This window comes from Lepus europaeus, chromosome 1 (assembly GCF_033115175.1).
Source record: "Lepus europaeus isolate LE1 chromosome 1, mLepTim1.pri, whole genome shotgun sequence".
Lineage (NCBI taxonomy): Eukaryota > Metazoa > Chordata > Mammalia > Lagomorpha > Leporidae > Lepus > Lepus europaeus.
Genome location: NC_084827.1, coordinates 114,246,108 through 114,272,243, shown reverse-complemented (window position 1 = coordinate 114,272,243; position 26,136 = coordinate 114,246,108). Strand labels below are relative to the sequence as shown.

At 40.3% G+C, this 26,136-nt stretch overlaps 1 protein-coding gene and 1 pseudogene across 1 annotated transcript in view; one reads left to right on the top strand and one right to left on the bottom strand.

Moving 5' to 3' along the window:
- METTL8 (methyltransferase 8, tRNA N3-cytidine) overlaps positions 1-26,136 on the top strand; it is a 122,610-nt gene that overhangs the window by 62,295 nt on the left and 34,179 nt on the right. The gene's annotated exons all lie outside the window — the stretch shown is intronic.
- LOC133766728 (large ribosomal subunit protein eL29-like) lies at positions 2,596-3,132 on the bottom strand (annotated as a pseudogene).

Here is a 26,136-nt window from a genome sequence, read left to right as displayed (position 1 = left end):
ATAGGCACTGGTTCATGTCCTGGCTGCTCCTCTTTTGATCCGACTCTTTCCTTACAGCCTGGGAAAGTGGTGGAAGATGGCCCAAGTGCTTGGGCCCCTACACCCATGTCGGAGACCCAGAAGAAGCTCCTGGCTCCTAGCTTCGGATCGGCTCAGCTCCAGCCGTTGCAGCCATTTGGGGAGTGAACCAGTGGATGGAACTCCTCTCTCTCTCTGTGTCTCTCCCTCCCTCTGTCTATAACTCTTCCTCTCAAATAAATAAATAAATATTTTTTTTTTAAAAAAAGAAGATGGGATGGATCTGAAAAGAGGATTCTCCTTCCAACAAAATGAACAAGAATTTGTAAAAGCAAGTAAAACTATAACAACAGCAACCCCTCAAAAACCATAAGCATGAAAAAGATTGGTGAGCAAGGAAAGAACTACAGCTTCTGTTGTGCCTCAGAATGGCTCCTAACCCAACCTCTGTCCCTCAGAAGCAGTACAGGGAGGGAAGCTCAGCTGCCAAATCGTAAGACTTATTACTAATATGCATTAGGCCGCCCTGGCAGGGGTTGCAAAAGGACCATTAAAAATAAGTGTTCTCAGTGGAGGTCTCAGCAGTTGGGTAAACCAGAGGCTCACCATTGTCCAGGGTTCCAAGCTGAATCGAAAGAACTATCTGAAACGCAAGGGACATGCAAACCCTAGCCTAGGGCTTAACAAATCTCAAAACGAAGACAGACTCAGTGTTTCAACTTTCAGCTCAGGGAAGGCCAAAGTGCAACTTTTCTTCATTTGTCTTTCACCAAGTTTCAGTTGACACAAAGTGCCTCTGTATGCCATGCAAGTGCAACCCAGTGTTATCAGATGCCTGAAGTACACCCTGGTGGAAGCCCTGGCTTCTCGATTTTCCCCTGGATCTGTCTCCAAAAGAGTTGATGAGGATATCACCAAGGCAACTGGTGGCTGGACAGATCTATAGATTATAGAGAAACTGACCTGTCAGGACAGGCTGGCCCAGGTTGAAGTGGTACCTTCTCCCTCTGCCCTGATCGTCAAAGCCCTCAGGGAACCACCACAGATGGAAAGAAACAGAAAAACACTAAGCACATGGGAAATTTCACTTTCAATGTGATTGTTAACATTGCCTGACAGCTGTGTCACGTAGAGCTCCCTGAGCGCTACCCACCCCGTCAAATTGGAGCCGCCCTCACGCCTTCACAGATGACATCGCCAGTGGTGTAGTGGAAGGTCCAGCTAGTTGAGAACAGCAAAGAAGAATATTTCAATAAAGCATCATTTAACAAAACCAAAGAGCAGAGCCAGCCCCACCTAAGGGCCGCCTGCTCCCCAGGGCAGTCTGTCAGTGCCTTCCAGCTCTACTCCAGAGTACTCCAGACTACAGAAACATGGAGAAAGTGTACAATGCCTCTTCTTCAACTGGAGCCTCCAGGGAAGGAAAAAGGTGAAGGGTGGGGTGTCAGGGAGAATTTACCTGCAAAATAACAGAAAAGAAGGAAGGATGGAGAAAGAACAGACTGCATTGTGGACTAATTTGCATTTTCCAACATTTTATGGGAAGACAATCATACTATATGTATTCTCTTTGTGTCTAGCCTCTTTCACTCAAGCATAATTGTTTTGAGACTTATCCATGTCGCTGCATGTATCAGTAGCTTGTTCCCTTTTATTGCTGATAGAAGATTAATAATCAAAATATATGAAAAAGCTCTCAAAATGCAGTAATGAGAAAACAAATAACCCGGTAAAAATGAACAAAGGGTTTTAACAGACACATCACCAAAGAAGATACACAGATGATAAACACACAGAAAGTTGCTCAACATCCTAAATTATTAGAGAAATGCAAATTAAAGTCATAATGAAATACCACTTGACACTTATTAGAATAGCTAAATATTCAAAATACAGAGCAAAAAAATTCAAAATATTTACAAAGATATGGAGGAACTATAAAAGTATTTTCTTTTTTAAGAAAAGGATTTATTTATTTGAAAGGCAAAGGGAGAGAAGGAGGGAAAGAGAGAGATCTTCTATCCGCTGGTTCACACCCTGTTCCAGGCCAAAGCCAAGAGCCACGAGCTTCTTCTCAGTCTTCCACATGGGTGGCAGGGACCCAAGTACTTGGGCCATCCTCTGCTATGTTCCCAGGCACGTTAGCAGGGATCTGGATCAGAAGAGCAGCTGGAACTTGAAGTGGCACTCTGATTTGAGACGCCGGAGTAGCAGGTGGCAGTGTAACTCACTGCGCCACAATACTGGCCCAGAACTAGAACTTTCCCACTGTGCTAGCAAGAATATCAGATCATATAATACTTTGGAATACAGCTTGTCAGTTTCTTACAATATTAAACATATACCTACGATTGATATACACAACAGCCTGAGTGAATTTCAAAATAATTATGAGTGAAAGGAGCTGGGAATAAAGAGTACAGTCTCCTTTATTCACTGTTGTGCCTTCTTTCTTTTTTTCTCCCCATCTCAGGTTTATTTGTATAAACAGTGCGGGAGGACACTACTCCCATGCAGACGGCAGCCCAGGGGTCACACCAGTTATTCTGCCCTTGATTTGACAGGCAAAGCCTGTTACTAAGGAGCCTTCATGGGGGACTGGGCACCTTTGGGAGGAGCCTGAACCAGAACTGGGGCTGCAGGTGCAGCCTGGGCCCGGGGCCTGGCCTTGGGCTTGCCCTTGCCCTTGATTTGAGCTTGAGCCTGGGCCTTGACCTTGATTTGAGGTTCGGTCTTGGCCTTTGCCTTGGTCTTTGGCTGGGACAGCTTAAGACCCCTAACAATGTGGGCACTAGCATGCTTCCCAAGCTTGGGGTGGGGGATGTAATCAAGTCGATCAAGCTTTTGGCTGACACCCCATGGGATTATGGGCTTAACTTCCTTAGTCTTGACAAGAGCCTTGATAGCTTCTGCATGTGTACTCACAGCCTTGGCATTGTTGGCCTGCTTCTTCAGGTCCTTCTTGTTATGCTTCTTGGAAAAATGCATGTTCCGCAGGAACTTGGGGTCCACCCCTTTAAGATATTTGTATCTGTGTGATCAGAGTTTCTTGATGCCATTTCTGTGCCATTTTCAGGACTGGTTGTATGTGGTGTGGTTCTTGGACTTGGCCATGTCTGCACCATACTTGCTGCTGCTGAAGTGCCTGGGACTAGAAAAAGAAGAGCCACGGTTGTGCCCTCTGTAATTTCAGTAACCCATGGTCAACTGCAGTCCAAAAATATTAAATGGAAAATCCAAGAAATAAATAATTCATGAGTTAAATAAGTTTTCTTACAATATATTATTTCAGTTGTTCTATCTCATTGTTAGTTGTTGTTAATCTCTTACTGTGTATAATTTATAAATTAAACCTTACCAGAGGTATGTGAGAAAGGAAGAAACAGTACACCTAGGGTTTAGTACCATGTGTGGTTTTAGGAACCCACTGAAGGTTCTTGGATCATCCCTTCCATGTATAAGGGGAGACTATTGTATGCAGTATAATTTCTTGTGCTGAACTGGAAAATGCAAACTGTAGAGACAGAGGGCAGATCAGTGGTTATTGGTGGGGGTGGACGATGAGTGAAAGGGGGAGAAGTGAGAAGGAGGGACTTCAAGGGGGCAAAAGAACACTTTAGAAGGTGATAGAGGGGCAGGTGTTTGGTCTAGTGGTGAAGATGCTGCTTGGGACACCTGAATCCCATTTCAGCCCACCTCGGTTCAAATCCCAGCTCAGCTCCTCATTCTAGCTTCCTGCTAATAACGCACCTTGGGAGGCAGCAGTGATGGTTCAAGTACTTGGGTCCCTACCATCTACATGAGAGACTTGGAGTGAATTCCAGGCTCCTGGCTTTGGCGTGTCCAGCCTGATATTTGCAGTCATTTCGGGAGTAAACCAGTGTATGAGAGACCTCTGTCTGTCTCTTTGTCTGTCTCTCTGCCTTTCAAATAAATAATAAATAAGTAAATAATCTAAAAATTTTTAAAAAAACTTTGAAAGAAGATGATACATATGGTATATATTTACTTTCTTGACTTAGGGGGTGATTTCACAAGTGTCTAATATAAATATACTAAAATGTATCAAATTGTATACTTTAAATATTTATAATTGGCTGTATGTCAGTTACATCATAATAAGGCTGTTTTTAAAATGTGGTTATATGGGGCATCACTGTGGTCCAACTGGTAAAGCTGACATCCCATGTGGGTGCCGGTTCAAGTTCCAGCTGTTCCACTTCTGATCCAGCTCCCTATTAATGCGCCTGGGAAAGCAGCAGAAGATGGCCCAAGTGCTTGGGCCCCTGCACCCATGTGGGAGACCTAGATGAAACTCCTGGCTCCTGGCTTTAGTCTGGCCCAGCCCTGCTCATTGTGGCTATTTAGGGAGTGAACCAGAAGATGGGAGATTCTCCCTCTCCCTCTCCCTCTCCCTCTCCCTCTCTGTAACTCTGCCTTTCAAATAAATAAATTTTTAAAAATGTATTTATATCCATGCATTCCCAAATAATGTAGCAATTAATAAAAATGAGAGATCTGTGGATGCTGATATCAACACATGGCTAAGATATGTTGTTAAAGAAAAGAGCAGTCATTTTTGTTAAGGCGCTCTTGTACCTGTGCTATATGTAGTCATGTATACATGGCTTTATCTTTATATATAGAGAGAAAATTCTGGAAAGGCCCACATTATCCTGATAGTGGTGTTTGTCTCATGGATGGGAGTAAGGATAAGAGATAGGGTGGAGATGAAACCTTCTATTTTTATACATGCGTTGGTATTGTTTGATTTTTAATTTTAAAAAAGAATGCCCCCCTTTACTCACCCACTCCCACCTTGCTATCTACCTGATAACAAATTCTGTATTCTTTAATTCTGATTACAGCTGCTCAGCAGTTATGAGTTTTACAAAATCTTCATCATTTTCGTGTCCCCAGTTACAGTCAAGTGCCTGCTGGATATAGATTCCCAACGAATGTTTAATAAGGGATGTGGGAGCACCTGTGACCTCCATTCCACTGTGTACATAAGTGGGAAGGCACTGATTTTGTGTTCTATCTTTTGTTAGTATCTCATGCCTATGTGAGAAATGGATTTACTAATAACAATAATCAACTGAAATATTCATTACAGCCAAAAACACAAGTGGGCAGTTAGGAGTCAGAACTTTAAATTAGTATCAATCATAGAAAAGAAGATGTAATTGAAGTCAGTTCAGTTATTAGGTGATCTGCCTGTAACAGCTCTAGTTCATCCATTCTGAGGCTCACATTCATTCACCAATTAACATCTTTGAAATCATGACACTTCTTACAATTGATGACATCTTAAACTGTAATTGCAAGTGTTTCTTTCTTTTTCTTGCTGGTACAGAAAATAATGGCATCTTAGATTTGATGAAATAGGCTAATTATAATTTCAGAGTACTTAATCCTAATTTGTATACTGTTTTGAGAACTATTATTCTTATTTTACTAATACAAAAACCGAGAGACAAAAATTTAAACGATTTTCCACAGACACACATTGAGGTTAACCTATAGAATACTTGTTATGTTGTTAGAAAAGAATGAAAACCTTTTGCTTTGTGGATAAATGGGTAGTGGGGATAGACAGGAAGTTGATCCACAAGGAAGTACCTGTGAGGATATAGGAAAATATTCAACAGTAAAATAAATAGAAATTTCAAAAGTAACATGGAACAGGCATTTGGCAAAATGGTTAAAATGTCTCTTGGGACACCTACATACCATATTGGAATGTCTGGGTTCAAGTCCTGACTCTGCTTCCAGTTCCAGCCTTCTGCTAATGCTCACCCTGGAGGCAGCAGTGGCTCAGATATTTGGCTCCCTACCACTGACATGGGAAACCAGGTTGAGTTCCTAGTTCTTGGCTTTGGCCAGACCAGCTCTAGCTATTGTGGACATTTGGGGAGTGAATCCCAGCAGATGGGAAATTCTCTTCTCTCTCTCTCTCTCTTTGTGTGTGTGTGTGTGTGTGTGAGAGAGAGAGAGAGAGAGAGAGAGAGAGGGAGAGAGAGAGAGAGAGAGAGAATATTAAGTTTACTTTCTCTTATATGTATGATAATAGGTTTTTTAAAAAGATTTATTTATTTATTGGAAAGGCAGAGCTACAGAGAGAAAGGAAAGGCAGAGAAAGATTATCCATCCACTGGTTCAATCCTCAAATGTTCACATTTTGTTTCTCTCTCTTTGACTTTCAAATAAATAAACTAACTATTAGTTAATTTTAAAAATTTAGGGGCCAGTACCGTGAGGTAGCAGGTTAAGCCACTGCCTGCAGTGCTGGCATCCCGTATGGGTGCTAGTTTGAGTCCCTGCTGCTCCGCTTCTGATCCAGCTCCCTGCTAGTGCACCTGGGAAAGCAGCAGAGACTGGCCAAAGTACTTGGGCCCCAACACCCATGCGAGAGACCCAGAAAAAAGCTCCTGGATCCTGGCTCCTCCTGGCTTTGGCTTGACCAGTATAGCCATTAGAGTGGTAAACTAGCACCTATCTCTCTCTGCTATCTGTCTGTCTCTGTCTCTCTCTCTTTAACTCTGCCTTTCAAATAAAAAAAATTTTTTTAATCAGTAAAGTGCTTTTCTGATCATAGATTCAAGTCCTGGCTTTGCTTTCAGCTTCAGTTTCCTGCCACCCACATGGGAGACCTGGATTGAGTTCCTAGCTCCCAGCTTTGGCTTGGCCTAGTCTCAGACCAGGCAAGCTTTGGGAGTGAATCAGCCCATTGCAGTGTTTTAGTGTTTTGCAGTATTTCTCTCTCCCTCCCTCTCCCTCTCCCTCTCCCTCTCCCTCTCCCTCTCCCTCTCCCTCTCCCTCTCCCTCTCCCTCTCCCTCTCCTTCCCTCCCTCCACCTCTGCCTCTCTCTCTGTAACTCTTGCCTTTCAAATAAATAAATAAACAAATCTTAAAAAAATCTATTATCGGCCAGCGCTGCGGCTCACTAGGCTAATCCTCCGCCTTGCGGCGCCGGCACACCAGGTTCTGGTCCTGGTCGGGGGGCCAGATTCTGTCCTGGTTGCTCCTCTTTCAGGCCAGCTCTTCACTATGGCCCAGGAAGACAGTGGAGGATGGCCCAAGTCCTTGGGCCCTGCACCCCCGTGGGAGACCAGGAGAAGCACCAGGCTCCTGGCTTCGGATCAGTGCTGTGCGCCGGCCGCATCGCGCCAGCCTCAGTGGCCACTGGGGGATGAACCAATGGAAAAAGGAAGACCTTTCTCTCTGTTTCTCTCTCACTGTCCACTCTGCCTGTCAAAAAAAAAAAAAAATAATAATCTATTATCACACACATATAAGAGAGAAATAGGAAGTAAAGAAACTCAGGACCATACTCAGTACTAGTACATGTAAATTACAGTTTGGTTATCTCTTGTTTACTTTTTTGTCTCATCTGTTCTTTCTGCTGTTCCTTTCTTCTTGCTTTTTTCTTTTTGAATACACAATACTTTTTTGTCTTCTATTTTATTTCTTTTCCTAGATTTTTAGCCATGTAACTTTGCATGATTATTTTAGGGGTTATTCTGTGACAATTAAACATTTTGGTCTCAGGACTTCTTTACACTGTTAGATTGCTAAGGACCCCAAAGAACTTACTTAGGTGGATTATATCTGTTGATATTTTCCATACTAAAAGTTAAAACTGAGACATTACATTTATTAATTCATTTCTGGATAATAATAAGTTCATTATGTGTTAATATACATGATATATTTTAATGAGAACACACATATGTTCCCCCAAATGTAGCACAAATAATAGCATTATATTAAATGTTTGCAAATCTCTTTAATGCCTGGCTTAATGGAGGAAACTGGTTTGTCATATCTGATTCTGCATTCAATTTTTATACATCATTTAGTTTTAATTATATATAAAGAAAATTTGGCCTCACACAGATATGTCCTTGTAAGTTTTTAATAGCCTTTTCAGATAACTGTGGATATTTTTCTTGATATTGCACTAAACCTCAATAGTAGTAATATTGTATTGCAATATGAAACTATATGAATGAATTTTCCGTATTCTATTATAATCCATTGATATACCTTGCACTTTGGAAGGATCCTTTATCCTTTATGTATCATTTTATAATATCATGCATCGATAATTTGGAAAACATTGATTCCCTATTTAATATAGATCTTCCAAATGTTGACACATTTCATTATACAATATTTTAAAATCACCAATTTTCATATTTTTAGGGCGGCGCCGTGGCTTAATAGGCTAATCCTCCACCTTGCGGCACCAGCACACCGGGTTCTAGTCCCGGTTGGAGCGCCGGATTCTATCCCGGTTGTCCCTCTTCCAGGTCAGCTCTCTGCTATGGCCCAGGAAGGCAGTGGAGGATGGCCCAAGTGCTTGGGCCCTGCACCCGCATGGGAGACCAGGAGAAGCACCTGGCTCCTGGCTTCGGATCAGCACGATGCGCCGGCCGCAGCGGCCATTGGAGGGTGAACCAGCGGCAAAAAGGAAGACCTTTCTCTCTGTTTCTCTCTCACTATCCACTCTGCCTGTCAAAAAAATAAAAAAAATAAAAAATAAAAATAAAAAATTATAAAATCACCAATTTTCATATTTTTAAAATTTACTTATTTTATTTATTTGAAAGGCAAACAGACAAGAGAGAAATTTCTCATCCACTGATTCATTCCCCAAATGCCCTTTACAGACCAGGCTTGGCCAGGCCAAAGCCAGGAGACAGGAGCTCAAACTAAGTCTCCTACATAGGTGGTAGTGACCCAAGTACTGGCACCATTACCTGCTGCCTCCCATGGTGCTCCAGAGAGCAGAGCTGTTCCTTGAACCCAAGCATTCCAATATAGGATGTGGGTATGTCTCAAAAGTCCAGATGCCTGCCCCCCAAAATCACATTTATTAATATTAACACTAGCCTCATCAGGAAAATCTGTAAGTATTAAGAAACTATCATACTCATGGTTGTAGACACAAGGTTTCAAAACTCCCATTTTTTGCTTAAAAGCACAGAATTTATCTGAAGCAACAATTACTGTCAATTGTTTTTCTTGAAGTAACAGAATAACTATAGTTTTGTCTATAATTGCCCTTCCAAGTGAAAATAGCATTCCATGAAGAAAGGCAGCTGGTTTCAGCTCACCATTTCTAACACAGGAAAAGTGACTCCTTCTGTTCACAAGTCATATAGTACAAGTGTGTTTCCCATCACACTTGGATATGCCACAGAAGTGCATTATACATGCTTTCCATTGTATCACATAGAATATTAAAAAGATGTGTACCCAAGGTTTAGTATTTTATAAAATTAATAGTTGTTACTGCTTCAACCACTGAAATTGAAAAACAATTTTTTTTTTTGTAAACAAAAACTGGTATATTCTTTATCACTCCCTGGGTCATGGTAGAGAATACAAGGACTGTCTAAGGCCATACCACCCTGAATGCGCCCGATCTCGTCTGATCTCAGAAGCTAAGCAGGGTCGGGCCTGGTTAGTACTTGGATGGGAGAATACAGGACTGCTAATCCACTGCCTTGTGTGTGTATGCTATGCTAACGCAGTTGCAGTTTTACCCATCATTGTTTTTATGTCATCAATGCAAATATCAACAAAATGAAAGAGACAAAACCCATTATTGTTATGAGACCACACTTTCTTTGAGAACCACTGCTCTGGAAATTACAATATGCTTACTCAGGTTAATATAATCTACTTGGAATTACATTGTACCACTTAACATACACTTTAAAAACTTCACTTGTGATTCCGCTTGTCATCTCTCCAGCATCTCTATTCTACCCTATATATCTGAGTCTCTAGTACCCTTTTCCTTTTTTTTTTTTTTTTTTTTTTAAGATTCACTTATTTATCCAAGAGGCAGAGTTACAGAGAGAAGGAGAAACAGAGAGAGGTCTTCCATCCACTGGTTCACTCCCCAAATGTCTGTAACGGCCAATCCAAAACCAGGAGCCTCTTCTGGGTCTCCCACGTGGATGCAGGGGCCCAAGCACTTAGGCCTTCTCCGACTGCCTTCCCAGGCCATCAGCAGGGAGCTGGATTGGAAGTGGAGCAGCTGGAACTTGAACCTGGGCCCATATGGGATACCACAGGCAGAGGCTTAACTTATGCCACAGTGCCAGCCCTGTACCCTTTTCCTTTAACCTATGGAGCTTTAACTTTTCTTGTAATGCAGGCTCTGCTGTGAGAAATTATCTCAAATTGTATTTACTTGAAAATGTCTTTATTTTAAAATGCTGAAGTCTTTTCACTGCTTATAGAATCCTAAGTTGGCAGATTTTCCTCTAGCACTTTCAGGATACCATTGCTTTGTTTGTAGCTCTCCAGTGATTTGGTATCACTATGGTTTGCATATCTTTTTTTTCCATATATAATATCTACTTTTAGCACTTCTCCATCTTTGTTTTTTATCAATTTTTTCTTATGTTGCCTAAGATTTACTGTGCTTCCTGGATCTGTTGGTTGCTTCTTTTTTTTAATCAACTTCAGAAAATTTTTAGCCTTCATTTCCTCAGTATTTTTTTATTTGCCCCTTCTTTTTCTCTCCTCTGTTTATTCCTGGGATTTCAATTTATATTTGTTAGGCCAATTGGTACTATCCCACATGCTACTGAGACTAATCCTCTTTTTCAGTATTTTTTCTCTCTGCTCTTTAGTTTGAATAATTTCATTTATTTTTTTTTTGAAGATTTTTATTTAACGAATACAAATTTCTTAAGTACAGCTTTTAGGGTTATACTGTTTCTTCCTCCCATTCCTGCCCTTCCACCCCCACTCCCATCCCACCTCCTACTCCCTTTCCCATTCCATTTTCCATTAAGATTCATTTTTAATTGACTTTATACACAAAAGACCAACTCTATACTAAGTAGAAATTTCAACTATTTGCACCCACACAGACACACAAAGTATAAAGTACAGTTCGAAGACAAGTTTCACTGTTAATTCTCATAGTACAACACATTAAGGACAGAGATCTAACATGGGGAGCAAATGCACAGTGACTCTTGTGGTTGATTTAACAACTGACACTCTTATTTATGATGTCAGTGATCACCCTAGGCTCTTGACGTGAGCTGTTTTGAGTCCACAAACTCCATTGGTTTTTGGACAGGGCCGTATGCAAAGTGGAAGTTCTCCTCCCTTCAGAGAAAAGTACATCCTTCTTTGATGGTCCCTTCTTTCCAGTAGGGTCTCACTCACAAAGACAGTTCATACAGAACCATTTTTGCCACTATGTCTTGGCTTTCCATGCCTGAAATGCTCTCATGGTATTTTCAGTCAGATATGAATGCCGTAGGGGCTGATTCTGAGGTCAGAGTGCTGTTTAGGGCATTTGTCATTCTATGAGTCTGCTGTGTGGACTGCTTCCCATGTTGGAACTTTCTCTCCTTTGTAATTCTATCCATTGTTATTACCAGGCACTTGGTCTTATTTATGTGACTTATGGTCCTATCTATATGATCAATTCCATACTTAATATGATCATTTTATCACATAAGATGGGATTAGTGCCACCCAGCTAAATGGGGTTTGGAGTCCCATGGCAAGTTTTTAGCTTCACCCTTAGGGATAAGGCTGTGGGAATGTGTACAGCTTATTTTTAACTGGGATCTATTTTCAATTGATTTAATACATATATGAGTAATTCTATGTTAAGTAAGGAGTTTAGCCAATGGTATTAAGTAGAGAAAAAAAGCATAAAGATAAATAAATAAAATGAAATAATAAACTGTTCCTCGAGAGTCAAGACAAAGGCTGTTCAAGTAATTGCTTCTCATAGTGTCAGTTTCACTTCTACAGGTTTCCTTTTAGGTGCTCTGTTAGTTGTCACAGATCAGAGAGAACATATGGTATTTGTCTCTTTGGTGCTTATTTCATTAAGTGTGATATTGTCTAGATTCATCCATTTAGCTGTAAATGAACGGATTTCATTTTTTTTTAAACAGCTGTCTAGTATTCCATAGAGTACATATCCCATAGTTTCTTTATCCAGTCTTCTGTTGGTGGGCATTTAGGTTGATTCCATGTCTTACCTATTGTGAATTGAGCTGCAATAAACATGGAGGTGCAGATGACTCTTTTATTTGCTGATTTCATTTCCTTTGGGTAAATTCCAGGGAGTGGGATGGCTGGGTCATATGGTAGATTCAGATTTCTGAGGTATTTCCAACTGTCTTCCATAGTGGCTTTACCAGTTTGCATTCCCACCAACAGTAGATTAGGGTACTTTTTAACCACATCCTTGCCAGCATCTGTTGTTTATTGATTTCTGTATGAAAGTCATTCTAACTGGGATGAGGTGAAACCTCATTATGGTTTTGATTTGCAGTTCCCTGATGGTTAGTGATCGTGAGCATTTTTTCATGTGTCTGTAGGCCATTTGGATTTCCTTTTTTGAGAAATGTCTACTTAAGTCCTTTGTCCACTTCTTCTTCTTCCTTTTTTTTTTTTTTTTTTTGGACAGGCAGTTAGACAGTGAGACAGAGACACAGAGAGAAAGTTCTTCCTTCCATTGGTTCACCCCCAAAATGGCTGCTACAGCTGGAGCTACACCGATCCAAAGCCAGGAGCCAGGTGCTTCCTCCTGGTTTCCCGCATGGATGCAGGTGCCCAAGCACCACTGCCTTCCCGAGCCACAACAGAGAGCTGGACTGGAAGAAAGAGCAGCCAGGACTAGAACCTGGCGCCCATATGGGATGCCAGCCCTGCAGGCAGAGGATTAGCCAAGTGAGCCATGGCACCGGCCCCTGTCCACTTCTTGACTTTGCTTTGCTATTGTTAATTTTTTTATCACTTTATAAATTCTGGTTATTAATCTTTTATCAGTTGCATGGTTTGCAAATAATTTCTCCCATTCTGTTGGTTGCCTCTTTACTTTCTTGACTGTTTCTTTTTTCTTTTGCTGTACGAAGCTTCTCAATTTGATGTAATCCCACTTGTTAATCTCAGTTTTTATTGCTTGTGCCTCTGGGGTCTTTTCCAGAAACTCTGAGAATTTCCTCAATTCTGTCATGTAATTTGATGGCATTTGGTAGTAGATTTAAGTATTTAATCCATTTTGAATGGATTTTTGTGTAAGGTGTAAGGTAGGGGTCTTGCTTCATAGTTCTGCATGTGGAAATCCTGTTTTCCTAGCATCATTTGTTGAAGAGACTGTCCTTGCTCCAGGGAATGGTTTTATCTCCTTGGTCAAATATAAGTTGGTTGGATTGATTTCTGGCATTTCTATTCTGTTCCATTGGTCTATCCATCTGTTTTTGTACCAGTACCAGAATGTTTTGATTATAACTGCCTTGTAATATTTCTTGAAATCTGGTATTGTGATGCCTCTAGCTATGTTTTTGTTATATAAGATTGCTTTAGCTATCTGAGGCCTTTGTGTTTCCAAATGAATTTCAGCATAATTTTTTCTAGATCTGAGAAGAACGTCTTTGGTATTTTGATTGGTGTGGCATTGAATCTGTAAATTATTTTTGGAAGAATGGACATTTTGATGATATTGATTCTTCCGACCCATGAACATGGAATTTTTTTTCCATTTTTTTATGTCTTCTTCTATTTCTTTCTTTAGAGTTTTATAATTCTCATCATAGATATCTTTGACCTCTTTGGTTAAATTTATTCCAAGGTATTTTTTTTGTAGATACTGTGAATGGGATTGATCTTAGAAGTTCTTTCTCAGCCATGGCATTGTCTGTGTATACAAAAGCTATTGTTTTTGGTGTGTTGATTTTATATCCTGCTATTTTACCAAACACTTTATGAGTTCCAGTAGTCTCCTAGTGAAGTCTTTTGCTTCCCCTATATATATAATCATATCATCTGCAAATAAGGATTGACTTCATCCTTACTGATCTGAATCCCTTTGATTTATTTTACTTGCCTGATGGCTCTGGCTTAAACTTTCAGTACTATTTTGAATACCAATGGAGAGAGTGGGCATCCTTGACTGGTTTCAGACCTAGTGGGAATGCTTCCAATTTTTCCCCATTCAATAGGATGCTGGCCGTGAGTTTGTCATAAATTGCCTTAATTATGTTGAGGAATGTTCCTTCTAGACTACATGTGCTTAGAGTTTTCATCATGAAACATTTTATCAAATGTTTTCTCTGCATTCATTGTGATAATCATATGATTTTGTTCTTCGATTTGTTAACGTGATGTATCACATTGATGGATTTCCAAATGTTGAACCATCCCTGCATACCAGGGATAAATCCCACTTGGTCTGGGTGAATGATCTTCCTGATGTGTTGTTGAATTTGATTGGCCAGGATTTTGTTGCGGATTTTTGCATCTGTGTTCATCAGGGAATTCGGTCTATAGTTTTCTTTCTCTGTTGCATCTTTTCCAGATTTAGGGATTAAGGTGATGCTGGCTTCATAGAAGGAATTTGGGAGGATTCCCTCCCTTTCAATTATTTTAAATAGCTTGAGAAGAATTGGAGTTAGTTCTTCTTAAATGTTTGGTAGAATTCAGCAGTGAAGCCATCTAGTCCTGGGCTTTTCATTGTTGGGTGGGCCTTTATTACTCATTCAATTTCTGACTTGGTTATGGGTCTGTTTAGGTTTTCTGTGTCTTCCTGGCTCAGGTTAGGTAGGTTGTATGTGTCCAGGAATCTATCCATTTCTTCTAGGTTTCCCAGTTTGTTGGCAAACAGCTCTTTGTAGTAATTTCTGATGATTCTTTTTATTTCTTTGGTGTCTGTTGTTACATTTCTTTTTTCATCTCTAATTGTATTGATTTGGGTCTTCTCTCTCCTTTTTTTTTTTTTTTTTTTTTTTTTTTTTTTTTGGTTAGTTGGGCCAATGATGTGTCAGTTTTGTTTATTTTTTCAAAAATCCAGCTCTTTGTTTTACTGATATTTTGTATTTTTTGTTTCAATTTTGTTGATTTCTTCTCTAATTTTAATTATTTCTTTCCTTCTACTAGTTTTGGATTTAGTTTGCTGTTTGTTTTGGTTTTTTTTTTCCCCCTAGGTCCTTGAGGTACATAAATAGTTCATTTATTTGGTGCCTTTCCAGTTTCTTGATGCAGGTACCAATTGCTATAAACTTTGCTCTTAACACTGCTTTTGCTGTATCTCACAAATTTTGGTATCTTGTATTGTCATCTTTGTTTGTTTCCAGAAATTTTTTTATTTCTTTTTTGATTTCTTCTGTGATCCACTGTTCATTCAGTAGCATGTTGTTCGTTCTCCATGTGTTTATATATGATGTAGGTATTCTTGAGTTGTTGATTTCCAGCTACATTGCATTGTGATCTGAGAAGATGCATGGTATGACTTTGATTTTTTTGAATTTGCTGAGACTTGCTTTATGGCCTACCATGTGGTCAATCCTAGAGAAAGTTCCATGCACAGAGAGAAATATTTGTACTCTTTAGCTGTAGGGTGGAAGGTTCTGTAGATATCTGCTAGGTCTATTCGGTCTATGGTTTTGATTAACTCTTATTTCCTTACTGATTTTCTGTTTCATTGATCTGAACATTGCTGAGGAGTGGGGTATTGAAGTCCCCCATCACTATTGTATTTGGATCTATATCTCCCTTTAAATCCTTAACATTTCTTTTAAGTAGTCAGGTGCCCTGTGTTTGGTTGCATATGCATTTATAATGGTCACATCTTCCTGTTGAATTGATCCTTTGAACATTATATAGTACCATTCTTTGTCTCTCTTGATGGTTTTTATGTTAAAGTCTATTTTGTCTGATATTAGGATGGTCAAACCAGCTCTTTTTTGGTTTCTGTTGGCATGGATTATCTTTTTCCATCCTTTCATTTTCAGTCTGTGCATCTTTGTTGGTAAGATGTTTTTCTTGTAGGCAGCAAATAGATGGGTTTTCTTTTTTAATCCATTCAGCCAGTCTGTGTCTTTTAACTGGGTAGTTGAGACCATTTATGTTCAATGTTACTATTGTTAAGTACCGACTTTGCCCTGTCATGTTTCTGTAAATAGTTCTGTTTACGTACTTTGGATTTCATTTGTTCTTTTGCTTGGTAATTATCTACTTTTCCAGTGATGTTCCTGTTTCTGTGTTTGTGTGTAGCACATGTTTGAGCATGTTGCCTAGAGCTTGGTGTGTTCTTGCAAATTCTTTCAATTTCTGTTTGCTGTGGAAGATCCTTGTTTCTCCTTCATTCATAAATGAGAGCTTTACAGGGTACAGTAATCTGGGTTGACAGTTTTTTTCTCTTGGAACTTAGAGTATGTCTTGCCATTCTCTCCTTCCCTTTATGGTTTGTGATGAGAAGTCTGGGGTGAGTTTAGTTGGGTTTCTACTGAATGTGATTTGGTGTTTCTCTTGGGCACATTTTAGGATCTTTTCTTTATGTGTTACTGAGAAGAGCTTTGCCACTATGTGTCTAGGTGAGTATCTTTTCTGGTTGTGTCTATTGGGAGTTCTGTGTACTTCCTGAACTTGGATGTCCCTTTCTTTCTCCAGAAGGGAAAAGTTCTCTGCTATTATTTCATTAAGAAAGCCTTCTGATCCTTTCTCTGTTTCAATGCCTTCTGGGATTCCTAGGATCCATATGTTGCATCATTTGATAGAATCTTGGAGATCTCCAGCTGTGTTCTTCAATTTCCTGATTTCTTTTTCTTGTGTTTGGTCTGTGTTATTTCCAGAAATTTGTCTTCTAGTTCGGATATTCATTCTTCTGTCTCATTTATTCTGTTTTTGAGATTCTCCACTGTATTTTTTATTTGCTCTATTGAATTCTTCATATCTAGAATTTTTTTATAGAAAACTTTTATTTAATAAATATAAATTTCGAAAGTACAACTTTTGGATTATAGTGATTCTTCCCCCCATAACCATATCTAGAATTTTATTTTGATTTCTCTTCACTATCTCAATTTCTTGGGAACACTTTTCATTTAGGTCATGAATGTGTTTCTGATTGCTTCTAAGTAATCTGACGATTAATTTTCTGAATACTGATTCTGGCATATCTTTAATCCCTTCTTCTTCTGCTTCTATTATTGAAGAGCTGATGTTATGTTCCATTCTGGGGCTAATACTATCTTCCTTAGTCTTATTAATAATTTTCTCTTTGTTTTTCAGCATTTCTGATTCCTTTTATCTTTAATATGTGTCTTGGTGCTAATGGTGAGATTTCCCTTTGCTGTGAGCTGCTGTGTGTTTGTGCATTGCCAGTGGAAATATGTAGTCCCACCTCTGTCAGTCCTGCTCGCTTCCGGATGGTGATAGGGCCAGAAAAGAGAGCTCTGGTACACTAAGCCCCACCTACTTGGGCCGGGCTCTGGTGTATGAAACAAGCTAAGGATTTCAATGTTTAGAACTTTTCCCTGTTGTACAGTTCGTGTAGTGGTGGTGGGAAATTACTCTGAAATCTTGCAATCCTTGTTTCCGGGTGGGGCGTGTGTGGTGAAGTAGCCCCACAATTAATGGGCATGTGCACAGAAGGCAAATACAGTAGCACTGTGTTTACATTTAGAGATGTAAACAGACAATATGGCTTCTCCCAACTGGCTATAGGTCCGGTTAGGTAGAGGGGGAGACATGGATGGGCAGGGGTATATCCAAGTTCTCCGTCTTTTCCCCTATTCTTCCCTCTTCGAATTTCAAACAGTTTGCCCGGCTCTCCTGCTGGCTGCTAACCTCAGCTCCATGGACTCACAACCTTGTGTCTCACCTGGTCCACCCAGGGAGGGGCAGGGTATGGCGTCAGTCACCCTATTTGGCTTCTCCACTGCACCTCTGCTGTGTCAGTGACTCTTTGCTTCTTTTGTGTGGTCCTACTCAGTCTGCTGGACTCCCAGGTTTCTCCACTTGAAACTCTCGCGGCTCTATCGCCAGCCTGTATCTCCATTCCTTATTAACTGTTTTCCCCCCAAGACTCAGAACGTCTTGTTGCTGTACCGCCATCTTGGCTCCTCTCCTTGAATAATTTCTAAATCTGTCTTTCCATTTACTAACTCTTCTACAGTGTCTATCAGCTGTCAGGCCTACTCAATAAACTTTGTATTTCAGATATTATATATAGATTGTGTAGAATTTCCTGTTTTAAAATATAGTTTCCATTTCTTTGCTGAGATTTCCTCTATATATTCATTCATTTTACCCATCTTTTCCTTTAAATCTTTGAACACTTTAAAAATTGTTTGTTTGTTTATTTGAGGGGGAATGAGAGCACTCCCATCTGCTAGTTCACTCTCCAAATGGCCTGGGCTGGATTGGGCCAAAGCCAGAAACTCCAGATCTCCTACATGGGTGGGAGGAACCCTGCCATCTACTTGAGTCATCATTGCAGCTTCTTGTGGTCTGCATTAGCAGGGAAACTGAGTCAGAAACTGGAAAGTGGCTGTTGAAGCCAGACACTTTGATATGGGATGCAGGCATCTTAATCACTAGGCCAAACAGCCATACCTAAACATATTTTTTTAAAGATTTTATTTATTTATTTGAGAGGTAGAGTTATAGACAGTGAGAGGGAGAGACAGAGAGAAAGGTCTTCCTTCTGTTGGTTCACTCCCCAAATGGCCACAATGGCCAGAGCTGCACGGATCTGAAGCCAGGAGCCAGGAGCTTCTTCCAGGTCTCCCATGCGGGTACAGGGGCCAAGGACTTGGGCCATCTTCCACTTGGGCCACTGCCATCTTCAGGCCACAGCAGAGAGCTGGATCAGGAGCGGAGTAGCTGGGACTAGAACCGGTGCCCATAGGGATGCCAGCACCAAAGGCAGAAGATTAACCCACTGCACCATGGCGCCAGCCCCCTGAACGTATTTTTTTAAAGCTGTTTTAAAGACCTTGTATATATTTTTAAAGATTTATTTATTTGAAAGTCAGAGTTACACAGAGAGAGGAGAGGCAGAGAGAGAGAGAGAGAGAGAGAGAGAGAGAGAGAGAGAGAGGGAGGTCTTCCATCCGATGGTTCACTCCCCAATTGACCACAAGGGCCAGAGCTGTGTCGATCAGGAGCCAGGAGCCCCTTCCAGGTCTCCTACGCAGGTGCAGGGGCTCAAGGACTTGTGCCATCTTCTACTGCTTTCCCAGGCCATAGCAGAGAGCTGGATTGGAAGTGGAGCAGCCAGGTCTTGAACCAGCGCTCATATGTGATGCCGGCACTTCAGGCCAGGGCGTTAACCTGCTGTGCCACAGAGCTGGCCCCAAGACCTTGTATATTAATTCACAAATATTTTCTCAAAGCCTATACTTACTGACTGTTTTTCCTCTCAATTCATGTGTCCAGGAGTTTTTGATTATATCTTGGATATCTTGGATGAATCTTGTGTGGAGTCTAGATTATGCTGTGTTCCTCTAAAGTCGTTGAAGTTTTTCTGGCAAGTTCTTACATTACAGCCATATCTTGCTTGGGTCGTGTTTGATTTTAGGTGTTGCTAGGGTGGGTCTGTTTTGATTTGTCCTGAGTCTAGAGTGGTTCTTATTCCAATGGCATGGCATTTCTAGGGTCTGAATGCCCAACGTGTTCAGAGAGATTGCTCCATTCTGACTTAACCAGAGCTGCAATGTCTCTAGGCACTGCACTATCACCATTCAATTGCATTTCTTTTTTTTTTTTTTTTCATTCAATTCCCTTTCCTGCACCCCCATCTCTAGAATTCTCTCTCTCTACTAGGTCCTGTAAAATCTTGCCCTGTGGACCACCAGCAGCACTAAAAACCCAAGGTGGGGGGTCAATACTGTGGTACAGTAGACTAATCCTCTGCCTGCAGTGCCGGCAGACCATATGGGCACTAATTTGAGTCCCAGCTGCTCCTCTTCTCATCCAGCTCTCTGCTATGGCCTGGGAAAGCAATAGAAGATGGCCCAAGTGCTTGGGACCCTGCACCCGCATGGGAGACCTGGAAGAAGCTCCTGGCTCCTGGCTTTGGATTGGCCCAGTTCTGGCCATTGTAGCCATTCGGGGAGTGAACCAGTGGATGGAAGACCTTTCACTCTGTCTCTCCCTCTCACTGTCTATAGCTCTACCTCTCAAATAAATAAATAAAATATTTAAAAATAAAAGGAGAAGGGGCCAGCTCTATGGTGCAGCAGATTAAAGCCTTGGCCTGAAGCTCTGGCATCCCATATGGGCACCAGTTCGAGTCCCAGCTGCTCAGCTTCTGATCCAGCTCCCTACTAATGTGCCTGAGAAAGCAGCAAAGAATAGTCCAAGTTCTTGGGCCCCTGCACCCGCGTGGGAGACCTGGAAGAAGCCCCTGGTTCCTGGCTTCAGATCTGCTCATCTCCAGCCATTTTGGCCATTTGGGGAATGAACCAGCAGATAAAAGACCTCTCTCTCTCTCTCTCCCTCTCCCTCCATCCCTCCATCCCTCCATTCCTCCATCCTTCCATCCTTCCATCCTTCCATCCCTCCCTGTCTCCCTCTCTCTCTCTCTTTTTACCTCTTTCTGTAATTCTGTCTTTCATATAAATAAAATAAATCTTAAAAAAAAAAAAAACCACGCAGAAGTTCTCTGGCAGACTTCAGGAACTCACCCCTCTGTCCAGCTCTCTCTTGTACAAACCCTCAGCACCTCAGTGACTCTGAACTCTGGTCTCTGCCTCCTGCACTCATGAAACTGCCAGCCACTGCGACAGCCACTCTCTGCCTGGGTTCTGGCTCCCTGCACCACAGTCTTGAACGTGTCCCAGAGACAAGGAAATATGGGGACTGCGCTTCTGCATTTCTCTTCTCAGGGTCACTGTCCTGCACTCTCTGTAGCATAGTCCAGTGCCTGAAAACAGCTGCCTCATACATTTTACCCAGTTTTATAGCAGTGTCTGGCAGGAGAGTAAGTCCTTTAGCAGGTCCTTTGGAATGGTTAAAATCACAAATCCTGAGAGCAGTTCTAAGTCATAATTATGGTGAAGATTTTATAGCTATATAGAATAATGTTTATGTGTAAAGTATGTAAGAAATATGACTTTGTTATAGAATGAAGCATTATTGAAATAGTTTTTGTTTGAAACTGACAAACTGTTTTATCCTTTAACCTAAGAGTAAATATTTGATATTTTCATTCCTTGGTCAGCTAGTTAATTTTGTCTTTAAATTGTGTTCCACAGTCAGACTTTTATATACACAGTAAATGACAAAGACAGGGAAGCAGTCTATCCATGTAGTTTGTACTGGGTGCTTTGGTCTATATGTGACTATTAAAAATTGTAACAGGAAGCAGCATCACAGTCAACAGAATCATGTATAGATAGGATCCTCAAAAACATTAATCCCAAGCTAAACAATTGGTGTGTGTATTTTAACTTTTCAAACCTAATCAAATGTTCAATTATTTGGACTAATATTGCCATCAACTCCAAGCTAAAACAAGGAATCATCATTCAATTGTACTACAGCTATAGAAATAGTAGGATATGGGGAGCCAGTGTTGTGGCAAATTGGATTAAGCTACCTCCTGCGATGAGGGCTTCTCATATGAGTACCTGTTCAAGTCCTGGCTGCTCCTCTTCCCATCTAGCTCCCTGCTAATGCACCTGGAAAGGCAGAAGAAGATGACTGTAGTGCTTGGGCCCCTGCCACCCATGTGGTAGACCTGGATGGAATTCTGGGCTCCTGACTTTGGCCTGGCCCAGCCTGACCATTGTGGCCATCTGGGAGAGTGAACCAGTGGATGGAATATCTCTCTTTCTCTGTGTCTCTCTCCTCCTCTCTGTAACTCTGGCTTTCAAATAAACAAATAAATACATTTTTAAAAGAAATAATATATGTACAATATATATTATAATATTATAAAATATTATGAACTGAGACCAGAGGACTGAGAGTGACTACAAAATTATGACTTTCTACTGTGAAAATTTGACTTTTTCAAAAGGCCTACATTTTATTTTTGAGGTTTTTTTCCTCAAATTTAAATTCTCATGAAAAGTTTTCAGTATTTTTTTTATTCATTTGAAAGTCAGAGTTACAGAGAGAGAGAGGGAGAGACAGAGAGATCTTTCATCTGCTGGTTCACTCCCCAGATAGCCCCATGGCTGGAGCTGGACCACTCTGAAGCCAGAAGCCAGGAGCTTCTTCCAGGTATCCCACACGGGTGCAGCGGTTTTGGTGTATGTGAGTCAGGTTCTTCTAAAATAAAGAACTGCTATAAAGCAGCAGGTATGGAGGAAGTCCCCATAAATACAGTAGAAACATTTTATAGGTTTCTGTAGGGATTCTGTAACCATGCAGTGGGAAAATCTGTTCTGCAGGAGCTTAGGGTATAATATTCACTTAGCAGTTAAGAAAATGAAGCAACATAAAGAAGAGTACCAGAAGTTAGAGCAATTTAAGAAATAGCTAAATCTATGAAATACTTAAGAAATAGCAAATTAAAGCCAACAGTTTAAGACAAATGCTTAAAGCTGCAGATCACATATACTGTTATTATCTTACACTTAGTTCTTTACAAGGAAATGAGTAGTTCTGTTTTCTTTCCTACATGTTGTAGGTCTTCCCCCGACTTAGGAATACTATTTTTTCAATAAATGACTTACTGCCCTTAATGTCATAATTGTCATATAATGGTTTTTAAAAATATATTTACATATACAAAATATAGAGTTACTAGCTTAAATTTTTATGTCATTGTTTGTATAAAACAAGGTAAACAAAAATGTATCTAATCTCATTCATTACAGCAGGTGACAAAGCTACAAAAGGATTATTCGGGTTATACATGAGTAGATTTTATTTAGGTATTGATGGCTAAAATTTCATCTGTGAAACTCTGATTTTTTTTTAATAATTAAACTTTTATTTAATGAATATAAATTTCCAAAGTACAGCTTATGGGTTACAATGGCTTCCCCCTCCCAAAACTTCCCTCCCACCCACAACCCTCCCCTTTCCCGCTCCCTCTCCCCTTCCAATCACATCATGATTCATTTTCAATTCTCTTTATATACAGAAGATCAGTTTAGTATATATTAGGTAACGATTTCAACAGTTTGCCCCCATATAGCAACACAAAGTGAAAAAAAATACTGTTAGAGTACTAGTTATAGCATTAAATAAGAGTGTACAGCACATTAAAGACAGAGATCCTACATAATATTTTTTAAAATTAATTAATTTTCTATGCCATTTCCAATTTAACCCAGGTTTTTTTTTTTCATTTCCAATTATCTTTATATACAGAAGATCGATTCAGTATATAATTAGTAAAGATCTCATCAGTTTGTACCCACGCAGAAACACAAAGTGTAAAAATACTGTTTCAGTACTAGTTATAGCATCACTGCACATTAGACAACACATTAAGGACAGATCCCACATGGGATGTAAGTACACAGTGACTTCTGTTGCTGACTTAACAATTTGACACTCCTGTTCATGGCGTCAGTAATCTCCCTAGGCTCTAGTCATGAGTTGCCAGGGCTATGGAAGCCTTTAGGGTTCGCTGACTTTGATCTTATTCCAATAGGGTCATAGTCAAAGTGGAAGTTCTCTCCTCCCTTCAGAGAAAGGCACCTCCTTCTTTGATGGTCCCGTTCTTTCCACTGGGATCTCACTCGCAGAGATCTTTCATTTAGGTCTTCTTTTTTTTTTTTTTTTCTTTTCCATGGTATCTTGGCTTACAATGAACTGATCAGCTCTTGTCCTGACTCTAGATGTACAATGTAATACTTTATCCTTTTTAGTATTTGTTGTTGTTGTTGTTGTTCTAGTACTAGTGGTTGAACTCTGTAATTAACACACAATTATTCTTAGGTGTTTAAATTTTAACTGAAAAGTGATCCCTGTTAAATTTAAGAGTGGAAAAAGAGAGGGAGGAGATGTACAATTTGGGACATGCACAATCAGACTTGCCCCAAATGATGGAGTTAGAAATGTGCCAGGGGATTCCAATACAATCCCATCAAGGTGGCATGTACCAATGCCATCTCACTAGTCCAAGTGATCAATTTCAGTTCACATTCGATGGCTCTGATAGGTCTAAGAATCAAAGGGATCACACAAACAAGACAAGTGTCTGCTAATACTAACTGATAGAATCAAAAAGGGAGAGAAAGATCCAACATGGGAAGTGGGATACACAGCAGACTCATAGAATGGCAGACATCCTAAACAACACTCTGGCCTCAGAATCAGCCCTTAAGGCATTTGGATCTGGCTGAAACTCTGATTTTTTTTTTTTAATAAGAAAGATTTATTTATTTGAAAGTCAGAATTATGGGGGAGTGGTGAGGGCAGAGAGAGAGAGTTCCCCAGATGACTGCAATGGCTGGGGCTGGGCCAAGCTGAAGCCAGGAACCAGGAGCTTCTGTTGACTCTTTCACGTGGGTGCAAGGGCCCAAGCAGTTAGGCCATCTTCTGCTGCTTTTCCGAGGCCATTAGCAGGGAGCTGGATTGGAAGTGGAGCATCTGGGACACAAAATGGTGCCCATGTGGGATGCCAGCATCGCAGGCAGAGGCTTTACATGCTATACCACAATGCAGCCCCTGAAACTCTGATTTTTACATTCTCAGTTGATTTCTGGGAGTCTTCAGTATATCTGTTTTAGTCCTTTTAAAAAGAAAACAGTATCTCACCTTTCATTGTATTTATAGCCCAGTCACTGGAATGTACCCTCTCATGTTTGATTGTATAAACATGGTTTAAAATAGTACCAAGTTTATCATCATTCCACCTAAAACAACTCATCCTCCTGTCATTGTTATCCCCCCTTTTCTACTTAGTGTGATGACATTGGAACATCCTGACCCGTACACTTCTCCTCCTCTAACATTTTCCCCAGGCTACAACTACAACTTTTTTGGCATTTCCCCCACCACTCTCTTCCACTGTGCTTCCCATTGCCCCCACTTTAGTGCTGGGACTCATTACTCCTGGCCATTGCAGCAGCGTAATTGATCTTGCTTGAGTCTCACCCCCAGCGTTGTGTCCTGCACAGTACTTGAATCCTCAGCCCCACAGTTAAGACCCTTGGAAATCCAACCCTCACCTAGCTCCAACTTTCTCTGAAGTTACACAAGAGAACCAATCAAAGTGGATTTTTCTTCATTGTTTCCCGTAAATGGTGTCTGGATTGCCAGCTTTTGATGACACAAGTATTGCCCTGTCAGCGTTCCCTCCAACCTGAGCCCAAACCCACCTTTCTCTTATTCCTTCCTGTTTGCCCCAGCCACCATTATTGGCTTCATCCCTATGCCTCAGACGTTAACCATGTGTGCTTCATCGTGTTATCATTGACATTCCGTGTTGCTGCCAGCATTAGGAGAACATACCCATGATAGGCAAGGATTAAGTCCTACATCTCTCAGTATCCTCCACTGCCTTGGGAGACATTACCAGACTAATGGTTAAGATGGACTTTGAAGTGACACAAACCTGAGTTTGAATTCTGGTTTTTCCATGTCCTGGCTTCTGTGACCTTGAGGAAGTTACTAAATTTCTATCTCATATGCAAAATATGCAAAATCCTCTCAAAAAGGGCTTTTAAAAATTAAATAAGGCATATTATGTGTGTAATACGCTTATTAGCACAATGCCTAACAGAATAAATAATAAATGGCAGTAATTATGAGTGTTAGTACAGTAATTACAATATTTACAGCTCACTAAATGTTTGTCAGTCACCAAATGATGTACCTCTAGGAATTTTTTATAATTTACCCTGTCTCATCAGTCAAATAACTACAAGTGTATTATAACACTAATACTAAGGGTTTTTCTTACAATTATCAATAGTTTATGGAACTTGATTGTAGGGTATCTGATTTTTTTGTTTCTTTAGGAAAATGGTTTATTTCAAGGAATTGCTCCACTTGCTTATAGTCTTACCTGGTAAAGAGAAGAAATGCATAGTTTGAACAAAATCATCTTTTTTTTTTTTTTCTGTATACAGAGGCTGCTTCTATTCCAAGAAAGATATTTTTGCAATGGAAAATAGTATCTCCTCAAATAGGAAGAATAAGTTGTGAACCTAAAAATACTTAGAGAGTGTACCAGATCTGTAAAATGTGGTCTTTTTTACATGATATATGAAGTAGTCTGTCACTAGAATGTAAATAAATCAAATTTTTAGAAAGTAAAGTAGCTAATAAGAAAAATGAATATAAAAGTACTTTAACATTGTAGGGTAAGAACAGAATACTTTAAAACTTGCATCTCTGGCAGCAGAGAATGAATACAAGTCTTATGAA